This window comes from Orcinus orca, chromosome 20 (genome assembly GCF_937001465.1).
Source record: "Orcinus orca chromosome 20, mOrcOrc1.1, whole genome shotgun sequence".
Lineage (NCBI taxonomy): Eukaryota > Metazoa > Chordata > Mammalia > Artiodactyla > Delphinidae > Orcinus > Orcinus orca.
In genome coordinates, this window is record NC_064578.1 from 44235830 (window position 1) to 44263682 (window position 27853).

The 27853-nt window shown below is 38.9% G+C and overlaps 1 protein-coding gene and 1 long non-coding RNA gene across 7 annotated transcripts in view; one reads left to right on the top strand and one right to left on the bottom strand.

Moving 5' to 3' along the window:
* Positions 1-460: 460 nt before the first annotated feature.
* LOC125962674 (uncharacterized) lies at positions 461-27835 on the bottom strand. Its single transcript, XR_007474190.1, has 3 exons — positions 27558-27835; positions 21100-21162; positions 461-1572 (listed from the first exon to the last, which is right to left on the bottom strand). It is a non-coding gene; the product is annotated as an uncharacterized LOC125962674 (long non-coding RNA).
* The window catches only part of LOC125962661 (zinc finger protein 82 homolog), a 41812-nt gene continuing 41440 nt past the window's right edge, over positions 27482-27853 (top strand). For all 6 annotated transcript variants that reach the window (XM_049703002.1, XM_049703000.1, XM_049703001.1 and 3 more), the window contains exon 1: positions 27482-27617. The gene's annotated coding sequence lies outside the window, so the exon portion shown is untranslated. The remainder of the gene's footprint in view (positions 27618-27853) is intronic.

A 27853-nucleotide genomic window follows, 5' to 3' on the forward strand; every position in this document is an offset into this window, starting at 1 on the left:
TTGTAGACCTGATGACAGTGGATTTTGAGCAGGACTTCTTTTTTAACAGATTTTCCCCATTTTTACAGGCTGAAGAGTTGGATTTTGAGGATAATTTCTGCTTCCTGTTTTCATCCCTACTCTTGTTTGTGTGTCATAAGAGAAATGATTTATTACCTTGGTGAAATGTATTAAAACACTAAATTACCTCCCTTTATTTGACCCTGAATTTCTCATGTTTCCTGAGGCAGGCTATGATTCTCTATGCTGACTCTGCAGACCCATTCCTCTTCTGGTATATGTCCCAATATCTAGAGTTTGAATGAAGTATTAGGTTATGCATTTTAACTCCAGGTTCAAGCTGCCTCTTTCAATAAAGCATTACCAAAAAAATGACCTATTTCTCAATCAGTCCAGAAATCAGGATGAGAGAGTTATAGCTAATTATCACCCACAAAAAATTTTCTATAGCCATTTTTGTTTTATTTCTAATTTTAATGAAAACACATTAATTACAGTCAATATGTTTTACATTTTATTAAATTGAGTGGATAAAGAATTCATTCAAATGGTTTTGAGTTGCTCATGGAAAATCGTAATGTGCTGAAGAACAAAGATACAGAACCAGAAACAATGCTCCAAATGATGACATAGAGCTTGTGTGGTGAGATCACCACTGCTGCTGCTGTACACAGAATCCCCAACTTACACTACTGACACCATGGGTGCTGGGCTCTGGATGTTCCTGCTACTGCCACCTGTGTACCTGGGGTTACCCATCACCCAGATGGAATTTCCACAGTCCTTGTTCCTTTGTACTATCAGCTTGCTGTTTGGAGAGGAGTGTGTTTGAGTGCTGAAGCCTAGGTTCCATCCCTGTGCATTAGCTGCTGGGGAGACAGATACATTTTCAGATTAGTGAGGATCAGCTTCTGCTGCTTTTACATATATATATATATATATATATATATTTATTTATTTATTTATTTATTTATTTATTTTTGGCTGTGTTGGGTCTTTGTTGCTGTGCGTGGGCTTTCTCTAGTTGTGGCAAGTGGCGTCTACTCTTTGTTGCGGTGCGCGGGCTTCTCATTGCAGTGGCTTCTCTTGTGGCAGAGCACGGACTCTAGGTATGCGGGCTTCAGTAGCTGTGGCAGGTGGGCTCCAGTACTTGTGGTTCGCGGGCTCTAGAGCACAGGCTCAGTAGTTGTGGCGCACGGGCTTAGTTGCTCCTCAGCATGTGGGATCTTCCCGGACCAGGGCTCAAACCCGTGTCCCCTGCATTGGCAGGTGGATTCTTAACCACTGCACCACCAGGAAAGCCCCCAGCCTCTGCTTCTTAAAGACAGATGTTTCCCACCATAGCAAGGGTACACATGAACTGGGCAGCCAAATGAATGGCCAGCGTTTCTAAGATGGCATCCCATTAATCATACATAATTCTTCCCACAGCTGAAAATGAAAACCTCACTTAAAATAATATGGCCATTCCCCCACTCAACTGAAAATGTGCTGGGTAATGTCTATACCTCTTCTCTATCTGTCAGGATCCTTTGTAGACATTCCGTAAACTTTGTCTTAAGTGGTAACAACCTACATAGAAGAAAACGAGTAAAAAGAAATGTAATCATAATATATAGGTATATATAAATTAGATAGATGCTCCAGTCTTCTTCTCTGTAAATGACAGTTGTGACACACTCCCTTTTAATTTAGTAGATTGGGGAGTTTTTATAGGTAAAGTGACCTAAACCTTTATGAAAAAAGGATCTGAATCCTTGTTGCTTATTATAGTTTTCTATTAACTTTTACTACTGGAAATGATTTAGAAGTAGGAGTTGACCCAGGGGAATCTTTGTGTTCTATCCATGTTCCATTTGGAAATTTCAAATCTATCTTTCCCTTGAGAGCCAGGATCAATCAGCCTGGCAAACGCCAGCTTACACCCTTCTTCTTCTTCCACCCAGCCTTTGGTCTGTTGTCCAGGGTCACAAGGAACTCTAAATAGCCAAGTTATAGGCTCACTTTACATTGTATTGGAATCACTGTTGTGTCCACTGGTGAAAGTATTTCTTCATATATTCTCTACATTATCCTTAGACAATGTTTTTGATACTTAGGTTTGACTTTCAGAATATGCTGAGATTTGATTATAATTTATGGTCTCGATATAAGGGGAGGGGAGCATGAGAAAAGTAACACTATTGCAAGATAACTACATCAGACAAGATCTTCAAACAGGTATCTCTATTAATGCATCTTGGCTTAAAGTTTAGGTTGTCTGCTAGTAGTATAGTTACATGAATTTCTTATTGTTTGTATGATATAATTTAATTTCAATTAATTAAATTTCAATTTTTTTATCCTTAAGTTATAGATGTGTTTTCTAAACATAATATAGTTGCATTTTTTAAATTCAATATGACATTCTTTGTCTTTTAAATAGAGTATTAGATCTAATTTATTCAATGTAATTACTGATATATTTAGCTTTAAATCTACCATCTTTAATCTTTTGTTTATTTTGCCAATTCTATATTCTTTTTTCCTCTTTGTTTTCTTCATGATTTTAAAAATTGTCATTTTGTTTTTACCTCTATTATTGGAAATTCTACATACTATTTCTATGCTTTAAGGGTTACTTCAGAAAATATCATGAATACTAAAACCTATCAAGGTCTAAAACAGTTCACATCTTTATTCGCTCCCACGACAATAGAACATACTTAGAGTACTTTAGCTACATTTATCCACCCATATACCAATGTAGATTATTGTTTTCTTGCATATTTATTATCTTTTTTTAACCTCATAGACATAATTTTTTATAGTCAATGTTCATTTACATTTGCCCCCATAATTCCTATATTGCTTTTCATTTATTCTTGTTTCTCAACACTTCCATTGGGGATCATTTTCCCTATGTCTCATTATTATTTTATTTCAGTGGATAGTATTTTATTTCAGCTAACATTCCACTCTCCTAACTTTCATTGCTACTGTGAAAAGTCAGCTGTCAGTCTAATGGCTAATTTGAAGGTAATTTATCCTTTCTTGTTTGCTGTTTTAAGATTTTCTCATTGTCTTTGATTTCACGCAGTTTCTCCAAAATGGGTCTAAGTTGAAGGATTTGAGTCAATGGTTTAGAGACTGTCATCATCTTTGGAAATTGTTCATTTATTGTTTCTTCTAATATTGTAGTTGCAACTCCAACTCTATCTGGCATATCTTTAAACTCTCTTTTATATATAGCCTCATTTTGTCTCTCTGTGATAGATTCTGTGTATTTTTATCTTTCTTCCAGTTAAGTAATTCTCTTTTCTGTTTTGTCCAATTTTGTGCCCAACCTGTACAATAAGTATCTAATTTCGGTTATTGTACTTTTCCCATATGAAAGTTTTACTTTGTTCTTTTTCAAATCTGTAATTTTTATAGTTCCCTACACATATTTTAAAGAAATAAAATCGAGGTTTAAACATAAGCAAAGTTCTTTGGTAACTTGTATCTATGATTCAAATGAAGGCCTATTGTCACTATCTTGTGTTTCTGCTGGTTCTCTTTCATAATACCTTGTTTCACTGAGGGCTTAGTTTCTTTTACCACATGCTTCTCATTGACCTTGAAAATAATTATTTGTGAAGATTCCCTGAGATCAAGAAACAATTAATATTACTTCCGCCAGGAAGATAGGGGTACCTGTTGGAGATTACCTTAAACCATGTTCAGGGCTTGAATTCCTGTCCCATACAGGCTTTGTCTACTCAGACTCTAAATATGCTTGAGGGCTAGTAGGCATGATATCTTGTGCTTTTAGAATTCCAGTGTTTGTTCATTCTCTGTGTAACTGGAACAGTTTTCCAGCAAATACAAATGTTTTCAGGCTTGAGTGGCTTTCAACAGCATGGACTTTTCCCCTCCATGTTTTCATGCTGTGAAGGAGGAGAAAAGTTATAATTCCTGAGACTCTGTTGTTCATCGTTGTTGTTTTTTTTAATCTCTTTTTAGTGCAAAAATAAAACACACACAGAAAAACCACAAAAATACACCCAAATGAATTGTTATAAGACAAATACCCCTGTAACCATCATTCAGGTCAAAAAATAGAAATTTACCAGATAAGTCAGAAATTCCTCCATATGTTCTGTCCCAATCATTACCTTGCCCTGTCTCCAAAAGTAACCACTACCACTCTTCTAACTTTTCTTCCTTGTGTTTCTTTATAATTTATCCATTTGTACATCTCTAAACACTATGTTTTACCTTACTGCTTTTTTTAATTTGACACGTCTTTTAAGTTTCTTTTAACCTACAATATTTCTCCATACTCATCTGTTAATAACTGTTTTTTAGTTTTGCTGGGTATAAAATATTTGGCTCATATTTTCTTTCATTGAGTATTTAAAATATGCTAATCCATTTTATATTTCTAAATATACTGTATTTACTGTCAAAATGTCTGATGATAACCTGACATTTTTTTTTCCTTTTAAAAGTCACTTATGGACTTCCCTGATGGTGCAGTGGTTAAGACTCCATGCTTCCAATGCAGGGGGCATGGGTTTGATCCCTGGTTGGGGAAGTTCCACATGCCAAGCAGTGCAGCCAAAAAAAAAAAAAAAAGTCACTTATATTTATTTCTCCCTAGGTGCCCAAATAATTTTTTTCTTTTCTTTAAAGTAATTTTACTAATATGACTTGTAGTTTGTTGTTCTGAATTGATATTCTCAGGTACACCATCTACTTTTTCAATATGCAGTTGCAAATCTTTTTTATATCAGTATTATTATTATTACTCTAAGTTTTTAGTATTCTGTTCCTTTGCTTTTGTTTTCTTCTTCAGGAACTTCTGTTAATATGTTTGATCTTCTTTTCCTGTCTCCAATATTTTTCTCTGTCTCTCAAGTCTTTTTAAATTTCTTTCTTCATTTCTTTCCAATTTTAGAAATTTTCCTAATTTTTACCTTCTATTTCTCTTAGGTATTTCTTGGTTTAGTCATTGTTGTATTCCTTCTGGTTGAGTCTTTATTTCCTTTTTTAAAAAAAATTTTTATTAGAGTATAGTTGATTTACAATGTTGTGTTAGTTTCAGATGTAGAGCAAAGTGAATTAGTTATACATATACATAAATCCACTCTTTTTTTAGATTCTTTTTCCATATAGGCCATTACAGAGTATTGAGCTCCCTGTGCTATACACTAGGTCCATATTAGTTATCTATTTTATATATAGTAGTGTGATATATCAATCCCAATTTCCCAGTTTATCCCTCGCCCCCCATCCCCTGGTAACCATAAGTTTTGCTTTATACATCTGTGACTCTCTTTCTGTTTTGTAAATAAGTTCATTTGTACCCTTTTTTTAGATTCTACATATGTGATATTATATGATATTTGTCTTTCTCTGTCTGACTTACTTCACTCAGTATGGCAATCTCTAGATCCATCCACATGTTGCTGCAAATGGCATTATTTTGTTCTTTTTATGGCTGAGTAATATTCCATTGTATATATGTACCACATCTTCTTTACCCATTCTTCTATTGATGGACATTTAGTTTGCTTCCATGTCCTGGCTATTGTAAATAGTGCTGCAATGAACATTGGGGTGCATGTATCTTTTCAAATTATGGTTTTCTCTGGGTATATGCCTAGGAGTGGGATTGCTGGGTCATATGGTAGTTCTATTTTTAGCTTTTTAAGGAGAGTCTTTATTTCTGAAATGACTTTTATTTCTAATTCTTTTCTGAGTTAGTACCCATTTCTGAATTTTTTTGGTTCTAATTTATATTGTTCTTTCATATTTTGTATCATTTTCTAAATGCAGTATTAGCTCATTTTGAAATAGTCGGTTCCAATTTTGATCTTTCTGATATGCTTTCATTGTCTGTAAGGATGTTATTGTATTCCTTATTCTCTCTCTCTCTTTTAAAATAGTAACTTTTATGGAGTTGGTCTGATACCTTTCTGTTACTTATTTTTATATACTAGTTTCCCTGAACCACTTTAGAAGGAGGCTTGATTCAGGGTAATTTTTTATACCTACAGAGCTGTTTCTGTAGGCTTCACACAGTGTTGAAAAAGAAATACACACACACACACACACACACACATATATGGCCTTTCTGACACTTAATTGCTCTCTTCTTCCCTCCCACTTTTATCTGGACCTTGACTTCGATTCTGTTTTCCCTGTCCAGCTCAATTATGATTCCCCATTCTTTGCATTTTCTCCTCAGGGAGGAACTTTCTCCTGGAAAGAAATTTGGGCTGTCTACTTTGAAAGTTGACACAGACAAAGCTTCACAAGCCCCTTCAGATCTTCCGTCGTGGACAACTTGCACTCCTCTCCCATTGGTGTGTGCAAAACTGCATCCCATTTCAGCTGTTGTTCTCAACTTGGCCCACTCTGCTTTCCAGTGAGTATGTTTTGGTGTTCTCTTGCTTTCAGGTTACTTCAGATGTCCAATTACTTTGCTTGGCTTCCTTCTTCATAGATGCACAGATTCACCATGCAGGTATTGCATTATGATTTTTCCCTATCTGCTTTTATTTGGGGATTAATGGGTATGTTATCTGTATTAGTTTTCTGGGGCTGTCATAACAAATTACCACAGGCTGGGTGGCTTAAGCAACAGAAATTTATTTTCTCACAGTTCTGGTTGCTATTAGTCCAAGATCAAGATGTTCAGGAAGTCTTTTCCTGCCTCTCTCCTTGGCTTGCAGATGGCCACCTCTTCTCACTGTGTCCCCACATAGCCTTTCCACTGGGCCAGCACTTCCCTAGTGTTTCTCAGAGTATCCAAATTTCCTCTTCTTATAAGAAGATACTGGATTAGGGCCCACACTAATCATCTTAATTTAATCATCTCTTTAAAGCCCCTGTCTTCAAATATGGTCACATTCTGAGGTACTGGGAGTTAGGGTTTCAACATATGAATTTGAGGGGAGGTGCAATTGAGCCCATAAAATTGTTTCATCCAGTTTTACTTAAATGTTGCCAATAGGTTTTTGGTTTTACTGGCTGCTTGCTCTATATTTATGTGGGGATTTGAGACGATTTAAAAACTTTGCTAATGTAACTCCTATTTTTCTAGAATCTTTTTAAATTTTTATTGGCGTTGTTTAATCAGCTTTATTGAGGTACAATTTACATGCAGTAAAATTCACCAATTTTAAGTGTACAATTTGATGACTTTTGAAAAATGTATACAATCATGTAATTGTTACCACAAGCTGATTTAGAATGTTTCCTTCACTTCAAAAAGTTCCTTCAGGGACTTCCCTGGTGGTCTAGTTGTTAAGACTCCATGCTTCCAATGTAGGGGATGCAGGTTCGATCACTGGTTGGGGAACTAAGATCCCACATGCCGTGTGGCACAGCCAAAAAAAAAAAAAGTTCCTTCATGCCTTTTTGTCATCAACCCCTTCCCCAATCCCTGGCCCTGGCCTCTGGTAGCCACTAATCTACTTTCTGTCCACAAAAATTTCAACTTTTCTAGAATTTAATATAAATGGAATCATACAGTACATAATGTATTACGTAAGACTTCTTGTATTTAACATAATTCTTTAGAGATTCATTCATGTTGTTCTGTGTAGCAGTAGATTATCTAATTCTTTTTTTCTTTCTGAGTAATACAGCATTGTACGGAAATACTCTGATTTGTTTATCCCTTCACCAATTGATGCACATTGGGTGGTTTCCATTTTTTGGCAGTATGAATAAAGCTACTATGAACATTCAAGTGCAACTCTTTGTATAAGCAGGTATTCATTTCTCTTGGGTAAATAAAGTCATATCTGGGTCATATGCTGAGTATATCTTTAACTTTATAAGAACATTGATATGTACCATCAATGTTTGAGAGTTCCAGTTGTTCCATAAACTTGCCAACACTTAATATTTTCAGTTAAAAATTTTAACCATTTTAATAAGTGTGTAGTATCATCTCGTTTTAATTTACATTTTATTTATATTTTAATTTACATCTCACTGTTTTAATCTACTAGTGATGTTGAGCATCTCTTCATGTGGGTTTTTGTTCTATTTTGTTTTGTTATGCCATTCACATATAATTTTTGGTGTAGTATCTGTTAAATCTTTTACCAGTCCTTATTGGGTTATTTGCCTTCTTATTGTGTCATGAATTATTTGTATATTCAAGATACAAGTCCTTTATTAGACATATGGTCAGCAACTATTTTCTGTCAATCTGTAGCTTGCTTTTTCATTTACTTAACAGTGGATTTTGAAGAGAAAACGTTTTTAGTTTTGATGAAATCAATTTATCATTCTTTTTTCTTTCATGGTTCATGCTTTTTACATCCTATCTAAGAAATATTTCCTAAACCAGGGTAACTAAGATTTATCACTTTTATTTTTAAATGGATTGAAAGAATTCAGGTTTGGGCAGTGAATAAAAAAGAAGCTCAAGTCATAAGTTTAAGTAATATATCAATTATAATAAAAATATGGGAGTCAGGGAAGACTACTCTATAATAATAGTCTATGGTATGAGCATATCAAAATTCATTTGCCCACATTTTTTTGAGACTTCAAACACAATTCTTTAATTACTTGGGGTTGCTTCCCCCATACCTTCCAACACTAGGCAACCACTAATCTATTTTCTGTCTTTATAGATTTGCCTATTCAATATGTTTAATGTAAATGCAATCATATAATATGCTGTCTTTTGTGTCTGCATTCTTTCACAGAGCATGTTTTCAAGGTTCATCCATGTTGTAGCTGTGTCAGTACTTCATTCTTTTTATGGCTGAATAGTATCCTGTTGTATGTATACTACATTTCATTCCTTCATTCATTAGTTGTTGGACATCTAGGTTGTTTTCACTTTTTGGTTATGATTAATAATGCTATGAACATTCATGAAATTTTTCTGTGGACATATAGTTTCATTTCTCTTGGGTATATATATCTAAGAGTGGAATTGCTGGGTTGTATGGTTATATGGCTTTAACAGTTCGAGGAACTTCCCGACTGTTTTCCAAAGAGGCTGCACAATTTTATATTTCCACCAGGATTGTATGAGTGTACTGATTTCTTCACAGCCTTGTCAACAATTGTTATTATCTGTCTTTTTTATTACAACTATCCTAATACATGAAGGGGTATCTCATAGTTTTGACTTGCATTTCCCTGGTGACTAGTGATGTTGAGCATATTTTCATGTGCTTATTGGCCTGTATATATCTTCTTTGCAGAAACGTCTATTCAGATATATTGTCCATTTTTAAGTTGGGTTGTCTTTTTACTGTTAAGTTGTAAGAGGTCTTTATATAATTCTAGATGAAAGTTCCTTATCAGATATATGACTTGCAAAATTTTTTCCCATTCCATGAGATGTCTTTTCACTTTCTATTTTTCGTTTATTTATTTTTATTTTTTTAATTAAAAAAATTTTTTGGCTGCATTGGGTCTTTGTTGCTGCACATGGGCTTTCTCTAGTTGTGGTGAGTGGGGGCTACTCTTCGTTGTGGTGCGTGGGCTTCTCATTGTGGTGGCTTCTCTCATTGCAGAGCATGGGCTTTAGGCATGTGGGCTCAGTAGTTGTGGCATGTGGGCTCTAGGGCACGTGGGCTTCAGTAGTTGTGGTGCACAGGCTTAGTAGTTATGGCTTGCAGGCTCTAGAGCACAGGCTCAGTAGTTGTGGCACATGGGCTTAGTTACTCTGCGGCATGTGGGATCTTCCCAAACCAGGGATCGAACCCGTGTCCCCTGCATTGACAGGCAGATTCTTAACCACTGCGCCACCAGGGAAGTCCTCTTTTCACTTTCTTTCACCAGTGTCTTTTGAAGCACAAAATTGTTTTTTAAATTTGATAAAGAACAATTCATATATTTTTTCTTTTATTACTTGTGCTTTTAGTTTCATATCTAAATCATTGCCTAATCCAAAGTTTCACAGATTTACAGCCATGTTTTCTTTTAGATGTTCTATACTTTTTAGCCCTTATATTTAAGTATTTGATCAATTTTGAGTTTCTTTATGTTTATGGTGTGATGTAGGGGTCTAACTTCATTCATTTCCATGTGAAAATGTGGTCTCAAGATGATTTGTTGAAAGACTATTACTTCCCCTATGGAATCGTTTTGACACCCTTCTCAAAAATCAGTTGACTGTAGGGCTTCCCTGGTGGAGCAGTTGTTAAGAATCCACCTGCCACTGCAGGGCACATGGGTTTGAGCCCTGGTCCGGGAAGATCCCACATGTCGTGGAACAACTAATCCCATGCACCACAACAACTGAGCCTGCGCTCTAGAACCTGTGAGCCACAACTACTGAGCCTGCATGCCACAACTACTGAACCCCACGTGCCTAGACCACATGCTCTGCAACAAGAGAAGCCACCACAATGAGAACACCGCACACTGCAACGAAGAGCAGCCCCCACTTGCCGTAGCTAGAAAAAGAACATGCAGCTACAAAGACGCAGTGTAGCCAAAAATAAATAAATTTATTTTTAAAAAATCAATTGATTGTAATCTGAGGGTTTATTTCTGAATTCTCAGTTCTATTCCATTGATCCATTGATCCTTATACCACTATCATACTATCTTGACTACTGTAGTGTACTGTTTTGTATTTAGGAAATGTGAGTCCTCCATCTTTGTTCTTTTTCAAGATTGTTTTGACTATTCTAGGTCCCTTGTATTCAAATATGAATGTTCAGATCAGCTTGTCAACTTATCAAGGAAGCCAGGTGGGATTTTTATAGGGATTGCACTGAACCTATAGATCAATTTAGGAACTATTGCCACTTTAACAATATTAAGTGTTCTGACTCATGAACATGAAATGCCTTTCCATTTATTTAGATTTTCTTTAATTTCTTTCATCAATGCTTTATAGTTTAAACAGTATAAGTTTTACACTTATTTTGTTGAAGTTATTCCTAAATATTTAATTTTTGATGCTATTACAAATGGAATTTTTTCTTATTTTCAATTCTGAAACTCATTGCAAGTCTATGGAAATACAATTAATCTTTGTATATTGATCATGTACCCTGCAACTTCTTTAAACTCATTTATTAGTTCTAACAGTTTTTTAGTGGATTCCTTAGGATTTTCTACACACAAGACCATGCCATCTTCAAACAGATAGTTTTACTTCTTCCCTTTTATTCTTGAAGCTTTTTATTTTATTTTCTCTTGCCTAATTGCTGTACCTATAACCTCCAGTACAATGTCAAACAGAAGTGGTGAGAATAGACATCCTTATCTTGTTCTTAATTTTAGGAGGAAAGCATCCAGTCTTTTGGCATTAAATATGATGTTATCTGTGAATTTTTTGTAGAAGAACATTATCAGGTTGAAAAAAAATCCCTTCTATTCCTGGTTTGTTTAGTAGTTTTGTCATGAAGGGGAACTGGATTTTGTCAAATGCTTTTTGTGCATCTATTGAGATGATTGGGACTTTTTTGTCCTTTATTTCATTGATATGGTGTACTACATTAATGGATTTTTGAATGTTAAACCAATCTTGCATTCCCAGGATAAATCCCACTTGGTCATGGTGTATATGTATAGCTGGATTTGGTTTGGTAATACTTTGTTGAGGAGTTTTGCATCATATTCATAACAGATATTGATTTGTAGAATTTGTTCCTTGTGATGTCTTTTTCTGGTTTGAAATTAGGCTAATATTGGACTTAAAGCAAAGTTGGGAAGTATAACCTCCCCTTCTATTTTTTGGAAGAGTTTGTGAAGAATTGGTTGTAATTTTCTACAAGTTTGGTAGAATTCACCAGTGAAGGCATCTCAGCCCAGTCTTTTCTCTTTGGGTAGTGGTTAAATTACTAATTCAATCTCTTTATTTTTTATGAATCTATTCAGACTTTCTGTTTCTTCTTCAGTCAGTACTTTATGTCTTTCTAAGTATGTTCCCATTTCACCTCAGTTATTTAATATATTGCTATATAATTGTTCATAGTATTCCTTTATAATTTAAAAAACTTTTTGTATGGTTAATAATGATGTCCTCTTTTTCATTCCTGATTTTGGTAATTTGAGTCTTTCCTTTTTCTTAGTCAATGTAGGTAAAAGTTCATTAATTTGGTTGATCTTTTCAAAGAACCAACATTTTATTTTTTATTATTTATTTATTTATTTATTTTTGTGGTACACAGGCCTCTCACTGTTGTGGCCTCTCCTGTTGCGGAGCACAGGCTCCGGACACGCAGGCTCAGCGGCCATGGCTCACAGGCCTAACTGCTCCGCGGCATGTGGGATCTTCCCGGACCGGGGCACGAACCCGCGTCCCCTGCATAGGCAGGCGGACTCTCAACAACTGTGCCACCAGGGAAGCCCACCAACATTTTATTTTTGTTGATTTTCACTTTTGTTTATCTATTCTCTATTTCATTAATTTCCACTCTAATCTTTATTTCCTTTCTTTTGTTTCTTGTACATTTAGTTTGCTCTTCTTTTTCCAGTGTCATAAGGTAGAACTTTATTTTTTTTTTTTTTAATTTAGGCTGTGTTGGGTCTTCGTTTCTGCGCACGGACTTTCTCTAGTTGCGGCGAGTGGGAGCTGCTCTTCGTTGTGGTGCGCAGGCTTCTCATTGCAATGGCTTCTCTTGTTGTGGAGCAGGGGCTCTAGGTGCGTGCGCTTCAGTAGTTGTGGCACACGGGCTAAGGAGTTGTGGCTCACAGGTTCTAGAGGGCAGGCTCTAGTAGTTGTGGTGCATGGGCTTAGTTGCTCCATGGCATGTGGGATCTTCATGGACCAGGACTCGAACCCTTTTTCCCTGCATTGGCAGGTGGATTCTTAACCACCAGGGAAGTCCAGAACTTTAGATTACTGATTTCAGATCTTTTTTTTTAAATATATGCATTTTAATGCTATTAGCTTTAGCTGCTTCCTGTAAGTTTGGTAGGCTGTGTCTTCATTTTCATTTATTTCAAAGTACTTGCTAATTTCCCTTGTGAGTTTTTTTCTTTGGTCCATTGATCCTTTAGGAGTGTGTTCTTTAATTTCCACATATTTGTGAATTTCCCAAATTTTCTTCTGTTATTCATTTTAAATTTCATTCCATTGTAATCAGAGAACATGATGCACATGATTTCAATCCTTTTAAATTTATTGAGGTTTATTTTATAACCCAGCATGTGGTCTACCCTGTAGAAAATTCCATGTGTACTTGGGGAGAATATGTATTCCAGAATTGTTGTATGGTGTATTCTATAGATGTCTGTTAGGTCTAGTCAGTGTACAGTGTTGTGCAAGTCCTCCATTTCCTTGCTGATCTTCTACTTAGTTTTTCTATCCATTATTGAAAATGGGGTATTGCATTCTCCAACTGTTATTGTTGAATTGTGTATTTCTCTTTTCATTTTTTCTAATTTTTAAGTCAGGTATTTAGGGACTCTATTATTAGGTGCTTATGCGTTTCAAATTGTTATATCTTCCTGATGGATTGACCCATTTAACATAGATAAAAATTTTTTAAATATTTATTTTATTTATTTTTGGCTGCGTTGGGTCTTTGTTGCTGCACGCGGACTTTCTCTAGTTGCGGTGAGTGGGGGCTACTCTTCGTTGCAGTGCGTGGGCTTCTCATTGTGGTGGCTTCTCTTGTTACAGAGCACCACAGGCTTCAGTAGTTGTGGCTTGCAGGCTCAGTAGTTGTGGTGCACAGGCTTAGTTGCTCTGCGGCATGTGGGATTTTCCCAGACCAGGGCTCAAACCTGTGTACCCTGCATTGGCAGGCAGATTCTTAACCACTGTGCCATCAGGGAAGCCCCCTTTCATCATAATAAATGGTCCCTCTTTATCTCTAGTAACATTTTTTTTTTTTTTTTTTCCCCATGCGTGGGGCCTGTGGGATCTTAGTTCCCCGACCAGGGATCAAACCCTTGGCCCATGGCAGTGAAAGCGCAGAGTCTTAACCACTGGACCAACAGGGAATTCCCATGTTTTACTCTATCTTTGACTGGTATTAGTATAGCCAATCTAGCTTTGTTATGGTTGTTTTACAACTAACTTTTTTGTATCTTTAAATCAAAAGTGTAGCTCAGGTAGACAGCATATAGTTGGATCTTTAAAAAATAAATACCGTCTGACAATCTCAGCTTTTTGATTGGATTGTTTAATTCATTCACATCTAATGTTATTGATATTGTTGCATTTACTGCTGCCTTGTTTTCTATGTCTTATGCCCTTTTTGTTCCTCTATTATTATTCTTTCTTTTGCATTAAGTGAATATTTTCTAACATAACATTTAAATTCTTTTAATGATTTTTTTTTTTTTTTTTTTTGCGGTATGCGGGCCTCTCACTGTTGTGGCCTCTCCCTTTGCAGAGCACAGGCTCTGGACGCGCAGGCTCAGCGGCCGTGGCTCACAGGCCCAGCCACTCCGTGGCATGTGGGATCTTCCTGGACCGGGGCACAAGCCTGTGTTCCCTGCATCGGCAGGTGGACTCTCAACCACTGCGCCACCAGGGAAGCCCTCTTTTAATGATTTTTTTTTTTACAGTATTTTAAAAGTTATTTTCTTGGTGGTCGCTCTAGGGCTTACCATACATATCTTACATTATCAGAATCTATTTCATATTTAGAGATATAGTTATGTTACTCCTATATAGCTCTATTCCCTCTCCCTCTTTTTTTGTGTAAATTTATTTACTTTATTTTATTTATTTTTGGCTGCATTGGATCTTTGTTGCTGCGAGTGGGCTTTCTCTAGTTGCGGCGAGTGGGGACTTCTCTTCGTTCGGTGTATGGACTTTTCATTGTGGTGGCCTCTCTTGTTGCGGAGCATGGGCTCTAGGGTGTGCAGGCTTCAGAAGTTGTGGCTCACGGGCTCTAGAGCACAGGCTCAGCAGTTGTGGCACACAGGCTTAGTTGCTCCACAGCATGTGGGATCTTCCCAGACAAGGGATCGAACCCGTGTCCACTGCACTGGCAGGTGGATTATTAACACCTGCGCCATCAGGGAAGTCCCTCCCTCTCCCGCTTTTTTTGCTATATTGTTATACATATTATACTTATATATGCTACATAACCCACAATACATTATTTTAACTATTGCTTTACATGATTTTATGGTTATTAAAGAAGCTGAGGTAAGAAAGGAGAAGTATATATTTATAGAGTTTGCTATAGTAACCTTGTTGACCATTTATGGGTCTCATTTGTTCCTGTGGATTTGAGTTTCCACCGTTTATTGGGTGTTGTTTCCTTAGCCTTGTACATCTTTGCTCCCATTCACCTTCTTTGTGCTGTTACTGGCAAATATATTTCTATATGTTATAGGTCCTATATACTATTATATACATATTGTTTTATTCAATTATTTTTTAAATGAGTAAAGAGAAGAATAGAAAAGAAATATGCATTTATATACTTTTATAATTATGTAATTATCTTTACTGGTACTCTTTGTTTTTTTCATGTGGATTTGAATTACTGTATGAGGTCACTTGCTTTTAACCTGAAAAGCTTCCTGTAGTATTTCTTATCTTTTAAAAAATATTTATTTATTTATGTGGCTGTGCCGAGTCTTAGTTGGTGCATGTGGGATATTCGTTGCAGCATGTGGGATCTTTTTAGTTGTGGCACGTGGGCAGGATCTTTTACTTGCGGCATGTGGGCTCTTAGTTGCAGCATGCGAGATCTAGTTCCCTGACAAGGGATCGAACCCGGGCCCCTTGCATTGGGAGCACGGAGTCCTAACCACTGGATCACTAGGGAAGTCCCCCTGTAGTATTTCTTATAACGTGTATCTGCTAGTAAATAAATCTCTCAGTTTTTATCTTTTCTCCATTTGTTCTATTGAAAAGTCAGCTATTCATTTTATTGGTGTTCTCTTATACATTACAATTTGGTTTGCTCTGTTGCTTTCAATAGATTTCTTTGTGTTTAGCTTTCAGTGTTTCTATTATGATGTTTCTATGTGTCGATATCTTTGTGATTAACCATCTTGCAGTTCATTAAGTTTCTTGGCTGTGTAAATTCATGTTTTTCATCAAATTTAGGAATTTTTCTTCTGTGATTTCTTTGAATATTTTTCTGCTCTTTTACTTCTCTCCTTTCCTTCTGTTACTCACATTATGCATATTTTGGTGCTCTTACTGGTGTCCCATATTTCTCTGAGGCGCTGTCTACTTTTCTTCATTTCTCTCTCTGTTCTTTGGATTGTTAGATCTCTCTCAATCTACAAGTTTGCTAATTCCTTCTTCACCAATTCAAATCTATTACTGAGCCACTCTAGTAAATTTTAAATTTTGATTATTGTTATTTTCAACTCCAGAATTTCCATTTGGCTTTCTTATTTCTTTCTCTTTATTTATATTATCTATTTTTAAACAACTTTATTGGAGTATAATTGCTTTACAATGGTGTGGTAGTTTCTGCTTTATAACAAAGTGAATCAGCTATACATATACATATATCCCCATATCTCCTCCCTCTTGCATCTCCCTCCCACCCTCCCTATCCCACCCCTCTAGGTGGTCACAGAGCACCAAGCTGATCTCCCTGTACTATGCGGCTGCTTCCCAGTAGCTATCTATTTTACATTTGGCAGTATATGTAAGTCCATGCCACTCTCTCACTTCGTCCCAGCTTACCCTTCACCCTCCCTGTGTCCTCAAGTCCATTCTCTACGTCTGCATCTTTATTCCTGTCCTGCCCCTAGGTTCTTCAGAACTTTTTTTTTAGATTCCATATATGTGTGTTAGCATATGGCGTTTATTTTTCTCTTTCTGACTTACTTCACTCTGTATGACAGACTCTAGGTCCATCCACCTCACTACAAATAACTCAACTTCGTTCCTTTTTATGGCTGAGTAATATTCCATTGTATATATGTGCCACATCTTTTTTTTTTACATCTTTATTGGAGTATAATTGCTTTACAATGGTGTGTTAGTTTCTGCTTTATAACAAAGTCAATCAGTTATACATATACATATGTTCCCATATCTCTTCCGTCTTGCATCTCCCTCCCTCCGACCCTCCCTATCCCACCCCTCTAGGTGGTCACAAAGCACCGAGCTGATCTCCCTGTGCTATGCAGCTGCTTCCCACTAGCTATCTATTTTACATTAGGTAGTGTATATATGTCCATGCCACTCTCTCACTTTGTCACAGCTTACCCTTCCCCCTCCCCATATCCTCAAGTCCATTCTCTAGTAGGTCTCTGTCTTTATTCCTGTCTTACCCCTAGGTTCTTCATGACATTTTTTTTCCTTCTTAAATTCCATATATATGTGTTAGCATACGGTATTTGTCTTTCTCTTTCTGACTTACTTCACTCTGTATGACAGGCTCTAGGTCCATCCACCTCATTACAAATAGCTCAATTTCATTTCTTTTTATGGCTGAGTAATATTCCATTGTATATATGTGCCACATCTTCTTTATCCATTCATCTGTCAATGGACACTTAGGTTGCTTCCATCTCCGGGCTATTGTAAATAGAGCTGCAGTGAACATTCTGGTACATGACTCTTTTGAATTATCGTTTTCTCAGGGTATATGCCCAGCAGTGGGATTGCTGGGTCATATTGTAGTTCTATTTTTGGTATTTTAAGGAACCTCCATACTGTTCTCCATAGTGGCTGTATCAATTTACATTCCCACCAACAGTGCAAGAGGGTTCCCTTTTCTCCACACTCTCTCTAGCATTTATTGTTTGTAGATTTTTTGATGATGACCATTCTGACTGGTGTGAGGTGATACCTCATTGTAGTTTTGATTTGCATTTCTCTAATGATTAGTGATGTTGAGCATTCTTTTAATGTGTTTGTTGGCAATCTGTATATCTTCTTTGGAGAAATGTCTATTTAGGTCTTTTGCTCATTTTTGGATTGGGTTGTTTGTTTTTTTGATATTGAGCTACATGACCTGCTTGTAAATTTTGGAGATTAATCCTTTGTCAGTTGCTTCATTTGCAAATATTTTCTGCATTCTGAGGGTTGTCTATTTTTGTAAGACATTTTCGTCATAACTTCCTTTACTTCTTTAAGTATGGTTTAACTTAGTTCTTTTGAGATATTTCTAATGGCTACTTTGAAGTTTTCGTCTGAACCTTATTAGTGAAATTTTCTGTTTTTTGCTTTTTTCCTGTGTATGGGTCACACTTTCTTGTTTCTCTGCATGTGTCACAATTTTTTCTTGGAAACTGAACATTTTAGAGACTGGGCACATAAGATGGCATCATCGATCATTCCCAACTTCAATCCCCCTCACAAGAAGACCAACCAGAAACTATCCATAGACAAGACCCTATTTTGAAAATCCCAGAACCCAGGGTTGAGCTGAAGCACCCCTGCTTGATCACAAGGAATGAGAAGAACCACAATAGAAGGGTAAGAAGAGTGGCTTCCTTTTGACCACATTGCCCCTCTCCCAGGCCAGCAGAACACTGTACCAAGAAGGGCCCCCCAGGCCTACAGTTATTCCATTGGGAAAAAGAGGACCCAAGGTGGACATGTAGCTTCCCCAGCATTGTGGGACACTTTCCAGGAAACCCACTCAGGTCTTACCTCATGGGATTCACTGGGGAAGCCTATAGAGTTCTACCACAAGTGATCAGATAGAGATGAAGAAGGGAGGTGGACAAAGAAGCAACCAGCATTTAGATCTTTACAGACTGTATTCCTGCTTACAGCAGTGCCTGAGCAAAGATCCTAGCTAGTAGCTTTGCCCACCTGTAAAACTGAGCTAGTGGTCCCATGGCCAGGGAGCTCAGTCGGCAGTTCTACCTGATTTGGATTCCCGGCCAATGAGCTGTATTGGCCATGGAGCCCATTCTGTGGCTCCACTCAGGCAGGAGAGGAACTGCTAAGCATAGTTACCAGTCTAACCCCACCAGGAAGCCTGACTGCAGACACCTAGGACCCACAGAGCATATCCTTTGGCCTACCTAGGCAGGGTTGCAAACTAACAGTACCACCAAACAGCTGAGCATAGCATCTAGTTCCATTCCTCTGGGGAGTATAGCCACAGATGCTCAGCAGCTGCAGAGCACATCCTATGGCCCAACCACAGAGCCCAGCCTACATCTCCGCCCAGTAGCAGATCCCGGACCACAACCCTGCCCAATTACTGAAAACAGCCTGGGTCCTTGCCTAGGCAGGGAACTCAGCCAGTGACGCCACCCAATTGCACAGCATAGGCTGTGGCCCCACCCAGTCACGGAGCCTGAACAATGACCCAGCCTAACCATGGAGCACAGTTTCCAGACCCACCCAACTGTGGGGTACAACAGGAGTCCCTGTCCAGGAGAGCCTGTCCAGTGACCATGCCCAATAGTGGAGCACAGCCAATGGTGTACCTAGTCACAAAGCCCATCCTGAAGCCCCACCCAACTTTGGGGCACAACCTGCAGCTCCTGCTGATTGCAGAGTACAGCCTGAGGCCCCAACCTACCATGAAGCCCAGTCTATGGCCCTACCTGAACTTAGACTCCAGCCAGTGGCAGCATCTAGTCAGGAAGCACAGCCTGAGGCCCAGCCAACCAAGATCAGTTCAGAGCACAGCCTGCCACCCTGCCCAATCACAGAAGACAACCAGTGGCACTGCCCTGTCAGGGAACACAGCCTGATACCCCCATGTGACCAGAAGTGATTGCAGAGCCCAGCTAGTGACTCCACCCAACAGCAGAGCCTAGGCAGTGGCAACTCCTGACCTCAGAGCATGGGCAGTGGCCTCACCCATCTAGAGACCCTGATTGCAAACCCCAGCTGCTCATGGGTGCTACCAGCTCACCAATCCAGTACCCCAAGCTGAGTAAACTAGTGAAGTTCTTTCCTTGCTGAAGCAAAGATGTAAAGTCTGGAAGAGAAGACCATTTAATCAAATGTGCAGTTACCAACTCAAGGATACAAGGATCACAAAAAATCAGGTAAACATAACACCACTAAAGGAAACTAATAAAGCTCCAATAACTGACCCTAAAGAAATGGAGATCTATGAACTCTGACAATGAATTCAAAATAATCGTCTTAAAGAAGTTCAGCAAACTACAAGAACAGACAGACAACTAAACTAAATTAGGAAAACAATGTATGAACAAAATGAGAAGTTCAACAAAGAAACAGAAATCATAAAAAAAAAAAAATCCTAGAGCTAAAGCATACAATGTCTGAACTTAAGAATTTAATAGAGGGCTTCCCTGGTGGCGCAGTGGTTGAGAGTCCGCCTGCCGATGCAGAGGACACGGGTTCGTGCCCCGGTCTGGGAAGATCCCACATGCCGCGGAGCGGCTGGGCCCGTGAGCCATGGCCGCTGAGCCTGTGCGTCCGGAGCCTGTGCTTTGCAACGGGAGAGGCCACAACAGTGAGAGGACCGCATACCGCAAAAAAAAAAAAAAAAAAAAAAAAAAGAATTTAATAGAGATCTTCAATAGCAGAGTAGACCAATAAAAAGAAAGAATCAGTGAACTATTGTAGAAGACACCTCGTTTGAAATTATCCAGTCTGGCACTTAATGGAACACCATCAAAAGAAATCCATAGACACAGAATATATGTTAGTGGTTGCCAGTGGTTGGAGGGAAGCAGCAAATGGGAAGTGACTATGTAATGGGTATATGGGATTTTTTTGTTTGGGGTGGGGTGGGGGTGATGATGAAATGTCCTGGAGCTAGATGTTGGTGATGGAAGCACAACATTGTGAATGCCACTTAATGTTACACTTTAAAATAGTTAAAACGGGGATTTCCCTGGCGGTCCAGTGGTTAGGATGTGGCTCTTTCACTGTTGAGGGCCGGGGTTCAGTTCATGGTCAGGGAGCTAAGATCCCACAAGCTGTGCAGTGCAGCCAAAATAAAATATAATAATAAAATAAAAAAGGGACTTTCCTGGTGACACAGTGGTTAAGAATCCACCTGCCAATGGAGGGGACACGGGTATGATCCCTGGTCTGGGAAGATCCCACATGCCGCGGAGCAACTAAGCCCATGTGCTGCAACTACTGAGCCTGCATGCTGCAACTACTGAAGCCCAAGTGCCTAGAGCCAGTGCTCCGCAATGCATAGGAGGGACACTGGAATTTTGGTCATAGATTTGTCTACAAGATAAAAGATGCGGTTTGCTTTTCTAAGTACTAAAATCTAAAGGAAGCAGAGTGGTAACAATTATTTGTACTTGAACACAATGAATGGCCACTTGTCATCCCTCTCCAGCAAATCTCCAAGGATTCTCAAATAGCTATAGATGAACAATATGCTATATTAGCTCAGAAACCAATTGCTGAAATCTCCCACCATGACCACCAACCTGAAATCCACAGTCCCAAACCGAAGAGCTTTCTCTCTCTCTCTCTCTGTTGTATCTCACTGCCTTGGCCTAAACAGCGTATGTACAACTTTACTCTGTACTCATATTCCTACGTAGTTTGAGATTATGATTTGTTTATGAATCACTTGGCCTGAAATGGTATTTAGGCTGAGAAAACTGTTGTATCAGAGGAAAAATAATGTCCAAATTGCAGCAGAGGCATCAAGTCAAATCACTTTAATTTTTCTTTATACTGGTATATCTCCATTAAAGGAGAAATACAGACAAGAAAGCAGGTGGTTTCCTGAACAGAGAAATGGGAAAAATCTCTAATAAGGTAAGTTGGACTCATCTTCTAGGCTCACAAGAGAACACAAGTGTATTTTCTACTTGCAAGAAGCCAAAAATTCTGCCTGTAGCCCAGGTTTATTCTAAAATGCTAGGAAGCTCATCTTCCCGATACCTTAATTTTGCTTTGGTAACCTCCTCCTTGGTCCCTTTTCCAGCACATGGGCTAGAGAAAGAATGCACTGAAGGCATCATCTATTTGGAAAATGAACCTTTGCAGTCATTTTCTGTATGAAATGAATTTCAGGCCAGGATATAATTCAAAACCTAAAAAAACCAAGCAGAAGATGGAGTCACATTTTCTTTTCCAGGGACTATGAACAATGTCAAATATCTAACTTTTCCTTACAGTAGAAAGAATGACACCACTTCCCTATCAAGGGAAAATGTATCAATATGTAGGTATAAAATAAAGAGCCACATCAGTACAAAAAAATTATTTATCCATTAAATTGCATATTTCTTAAGGGTATGCAATCAATTAAATGTTCATTATGTTATTTTAAGTGTGTTATTCATAATATATAAGAAAATTTCAAGTGACATTTAAACACTGATTACATGAATAGATTTTATAATATACCAAATAGATTCATTACTCTTTTCTTTTATTGTGGATATCTAGGAAGTAAATTTTTCCCTGAGAACATAATAAAGGTCATTCTCGTCTAGGTGATTTGCACAATCTAATTTAATCTGGAAATAATATATACTTATACATCATTCAGCTCCAGACAAATCTATATATAGTATCTTTTGTCTAGATTAATAGTTTATATTGGGACCCCCAAAGTTAACTACTTCCCTGATCAGGTATTACTTCCAGTATTATAAACAATGCTGTGGTGAACAAGCATTCACACATATTTTTGTTCATTTGTCCCAATTTTCCTTAGGATAACTTCTTAAAAGTTGAATCACTGGCCTTTGAGACATGTTACTAAACAATGCTCATGAGTATGGCTGTTTTCCACTTCTATGCCTACCTTGGTATTCTACATCTTTTAAAATTTTCTCTTCCTAATTGAAAAAAATTCATTTTAACTATTTCTTTTGAGATATTTCTTCTCACTAACTTGATTAAATATGTGTGTTTATTAGCAGCATTTTTTCTTTTATTAGTTGCCTATTCATATCCGTTTTCCATTGCTATGTTCAACTGTTTGTTATTGCTTTCTTTCATTGCATTAAATAATATGTGAAAATTTGCAGTAAAGATACGAATACATTTGCAATTTCTCTCTCTTTTTTTTTTTGGCTGCGCATTGTGGCTTGAGGGATCTTAGTTCCCCAACCAGGGATCCACCTGCGCCCTCGGCATGAAAATGCAGAGTCCTAACCACTGGACCGCAATGGGAATTCCCTGCAATTTCTCATAGGCTTTGAAGTCACTAAGAGAATGCCTTGTCCTGCCGGTTCTGAGTAGCACTTCACACTCAGAAACATACCTGCTCATGGCAACAATGATGTTGGAGAGTAAGTGTGATATTGTGATTTATAATAAGAAACAAATATTTGGTCTTTTTCCTGTTTCTGGCACCAGAGCTCCTAAAACCCTTGGAATATCCTGTGCTGAAAGTGATCAAGATGTCTCTTGGTATGTTAATGAGGTAACTTATGGACCACACCTAAGGCTGCAGGCTGGTTGCCAGAAGAACCAACCATGTGATTAGTGGGTCAGAACTTTCAGTCCCACACCCCTGACCTCCAGGGAGGGGAGGAGGGCTGGAGGTTGGATCAATCACCAATGGCCAATGATTTAACCAATCATGCCTATGTAATGAAACTTCCATAAAAACCCAAAAGGATGGGGTTCAGAGAGCTTCTGATTTGGTGAAAACGTGGAGATTCAGGGATAGTGGTGCAAGAACACATGGAGATTCAGAGAGGGCATGGAAGCTATGTGCCCTTTCCCTATGCATCTCCTTCATCTGGCTGTTCCTAAGTTATATCGTTTTATAATAAACCAGTAATCCAGTAAGTAAAATGTTCCTGCGAGTTTTGTTAGCTGATCTAGCAAATTAATCAAACCCAAGGAGGGGGTTGTTCGAACCTCCAATCTATAACCCGTTGGTCAGAGGCACAGGTGATAACCTGGATGCCAGATGCCTGCAACTGGCATCTGAAGTTGGGGGTGGGGAGGTGTAGGACTTGGTCCTTAACCTCTGGGATCTGACACTATCTCCAGGTACACAGAATCAGAATTGAGTCCAATTGCAGGATACCCAGCTGGTGTCCGAGAATTGCTTGGCAGTGTGGGGAACACACACACACGCGCGTGCGCACACACACAGAGACACACACACACACACACTGAAATTGGATGCAGAACTCTTTAGTAAGCAAATATGTGGTTTAGTCTAGGCAATCTACACCTAAGGAGTGAGCAGTGCAACAGTGCCCTCCCTCCCTGGAGAGTGACCAGTAGAAACACATTTGAGGATGCACACAAACTACCAGCACATCTTCTGTAATTAGAACTCATTCACCCAGCTATTGCCCAGCTTTGGAAAAGCTATTCTCTGGGCACCTTGTTTCTACCAATGCAAGTGGCACTATGAGTGTCAAGACTCTGTAAAGAAGCAGAAGTGCTGGTCAGCAGCAGGCAAGGCAAACATTAAGCATTGGGAAAAATCAGATAGAGACTGACTTCAAAGAAAACTCAGTATTGCCTGATATATTGTGTTATAATATTATCCTACCAATGGCTAGCCTTCATGCCATGAAGATGTATCCATTTTAACAATGTCACTATCTTACCTAACTGCAGATGATAGGTGACATGAGAGAAGACAATAGAAATGAATGTGAACTTAAAGGAAAACATCATTCTATACAAAAATCTTCATCAAATCCAAATATTGTAAATGTACTTGAAGCAGAGTTCACAGCCATGTAAAACAAACTTATTAGCTGGCATTCTTCTTTTTCTCTTGTTTATGGATTTTAATTTATTTAATGGGTTATAATTAATTACGGAATTTATTGATGGCACAGGAAAAGAATTATTTCAAGTAGTTTTTAAACACTCTATAATTAAGAAGGATATACTCTAAAACAGGAGACAGCAAGCTTTTTCTGTAAAAGGCCAGATAGTAAATGCAGTCTATCCTTATTATTTGCAGATTCCATATTTGCAAACTAACCTACTTGCTAAAATTCATTTGTAACCCCAGAGTCAATACTCCCAGAACCTTTTTGGTCATTCGTTGGCATGTGAAAATTGATGACCAATGAGTCTCCCGACACACATGTTCTCAGCTGAAGTCAAATAGTGGACCCTCTGCCTTCTTGTTTTGGTTCTTTTTTCTAATTAATTTATTTTATTTTATTTATTTTATTTTTGGCTGCGTTGGGGCTTCGTTGCTGAGCACGGGCTTTTCTCTGGTTGCAGCGAATGGGGGCTACTCTTCATTGCGGTGTGCGGGCTTTTCATTGCGGTGGCTTCTCTTTTTGTGGAGCATGGGCTGTAGGCGCGCGGGCTTCAGTAGTTGTGGCACACGGGCTCAGTAGTTGTGGCTTGCGGGGTCTAGAGCACAGACTCAGTAGTTGCGGCGCATGGGCTTAGTTGCTCCATGGCATGTGGGATCTTCCCAAACCAGGGCTGGAACCTGTGTCCCCTGCATTGGCAGGTGGATTCTTAACCACTGTGCCACCAGGGAAGCCCTTGTTTCTGTTCTTATACCATAAACAAGTATCTTTTTCTCAGTGTGGTTAGTATTACTTTATTCCTCTCATTTTTGTGCTTTTAAAAAAATTTATTTGTTTATTATTATTATTATTGGCTGTGCTGGGTCTTAGTTGTGGTATGTGGGATCTTTAGTTGTGGCATGCATGCAGGATCTAGTTCCCCAATCAGGGATTGAACCCTGGCCCCCTGCATTGGGAGCACAGAGTCTTACCCCCTGGACTACCAGGGAAGTCCCTCATCTTTGTGCTTTTTGTTGGTGATTTTGCTGTTTAAAATGGTCCCCAAGTTTACACTGAAGTGCTGTCTAGTGTTCCTGAGGGCAAGAAGGATTACAGAGATGTGCCTTACAGAGACAATACATGTGTTAGATAAACTTCATTCAGGAATGAGTTATGCTGTTGTTGGCCTTGAGTTCAGTGTCAATAAATCAATAACATATAAAAAGTGTCTTTAAATAGAAACACATAAAACAATGTTATGTATTGACTGGTTGAGGAAAATGTTGTGACCAGATGTTTCTAGGAAACTAACTTTGTTTCTCTGCTAGGAGCAACAGTTCACTAATTCAGTGTTTGCAACAACTTTATAGAATATAACTACCATGAATAATGAGAATCCACAGGCCATTCAGTCTACACTAACTTCTCAATTCTGCCCTTGTAGTTCAAATGTAGCCATAGACAATACATAAAGGAGGATGGCTATGTCCCAATAAAACTTTGTATAGGACACAAATTGAAATATATAATTTTCACACCTCATGAAATATTCTTGATTATTATCGTTGATTTTTTAAACCATTAAAAAAACACAAACACCATAGACACTCACTAGCTATACAACAGGTGGCAGGCCAGATTTGGCCTGCAGGCTATAGCTTGCCAACCCCTGCTTTAAAAGAACTACAGTCTAAAATTATATTTACTGGCTTGATTGTTAGTAATAATATTGGTATTACAATTTTAAACTATTTTATAGCAATTCTAGGCTAAGGGAAATAAATAAATATGTTAATATTACTAGGAACTAGGATTTCTGTTAGAGAAAAGAAGCAGAAATATAAAATAAAAAGTAAGAATAAAACTGTAATGTTAAATTTGAATTAGTAATGTCAGTATGGACTCATGCTTTGAGTCTTTCTTGCCCTCCTTGAACATAGGGAAAATAGTGTCTAATCCAGGACTCAAGATATCTGACTTCCTAATCCTGGACTGTCTGCTCTGGCCATACTGCTTCTCTTTTGTGTAAAGATGTTTTTGCATAGACTAGGGCTTCTTAAATCTTCCTAACAAAACCCCCTTTCCCATGAGAGGGAAAGCCCACTCATGGGAATTTGGGGCAGAAGCAAATCAACTACTCTATGCAGAAATTTCCTTTGAAATCTTATTTTTAAAGTAATGCTTATTTGCATTTTTCTCCATAAGAAACCTGTGATTAAATGTGAAATAATTTCCCAGAAAAATCCGTTTTTTCACTAAATCCTTCAGTAAAGTTGATGCTCCTTGAAGATGCAATATTCCTTTCCCTCTTCAGTGCTGAGGAGAATGAGGCTCCTGGTCACATCCAATCATCCAGATAGCCACCTCCTCAGTTCTGCAGGAACATACCAGAAGCACACACACTCGCCACACAATCAGGCAGGTCGTTTCTAAGACACACATTGAGTGACTCACATCCAGGGTCTGCAGAGAAGGCCCAAGGAAAACAAATCTATCAAAACCGAGCCACATAAATGCTTAATTACAGACACGTTCACAGAAACGCAACCTCATGCACTCACAGTCAGCTCCACTATCTCACAGGCCCTCACAACATTCTCAGTCCGACACAGCCCGACACAATTCCAGTCATAAAATCTTCATAAACCGCATTCCAATCCCAGCAGTCGCACCATCTCAAACACAACCAGCCACATTCAATGAAAAAAATCGCATCCGGAACCACTCCAAAGACAGATACACAAGCGCTGTCCTTGGTCATGGACCTCTCCGGTTGGCCCCGCGGAGAGTCCTATTTTCGCATACACATCCCTCTTTAATGCGCCTGTAGTCCGTCCCCGCCCCGCTCCGGCCCAGCCGCGACTTCCTCAGGACAAAGAGCCGAGAACCCCGCCCCACTGCGGAGCGACTGGATCTCGGGCTCACTCGACACATCCCACGCAAAGCAGCTCACTCACTGACGCTCCGCCCCCTGGGGCTCGGCCGCACCTGCGCACTCAGTGCGTGCAGCCTGCGCTCCCAACAAGCCCCGCGCGCGGCCCGTTAGGCTCCGGGGGCTGTGGACTTACTTGAGGTGCCGCGCGCTCTCTTCCACTGGGCATCACCGTGAGACGGGTTCGGTGCCCCAGGTGAGCAGTCCTGGCTCGGAACATTTGTTCTGGCCATCGGTAGGAAAGGCGTTGCGGCCCGGGGTTGAGGGAGAGGGAAGGGAAGCACTGCAGCACCTCAGAGTGTTGGGAGCCCAGCATCTCAGCCCCGAGTGGGCGTGAGAACCGCGGAGGTGTAACGGTGTGGTGTGTCTGTGGGCGTGACTGCACCGGGGTATGGCATCGGGACTATGTGCTGTTGTGAGGCCGGAACTAGT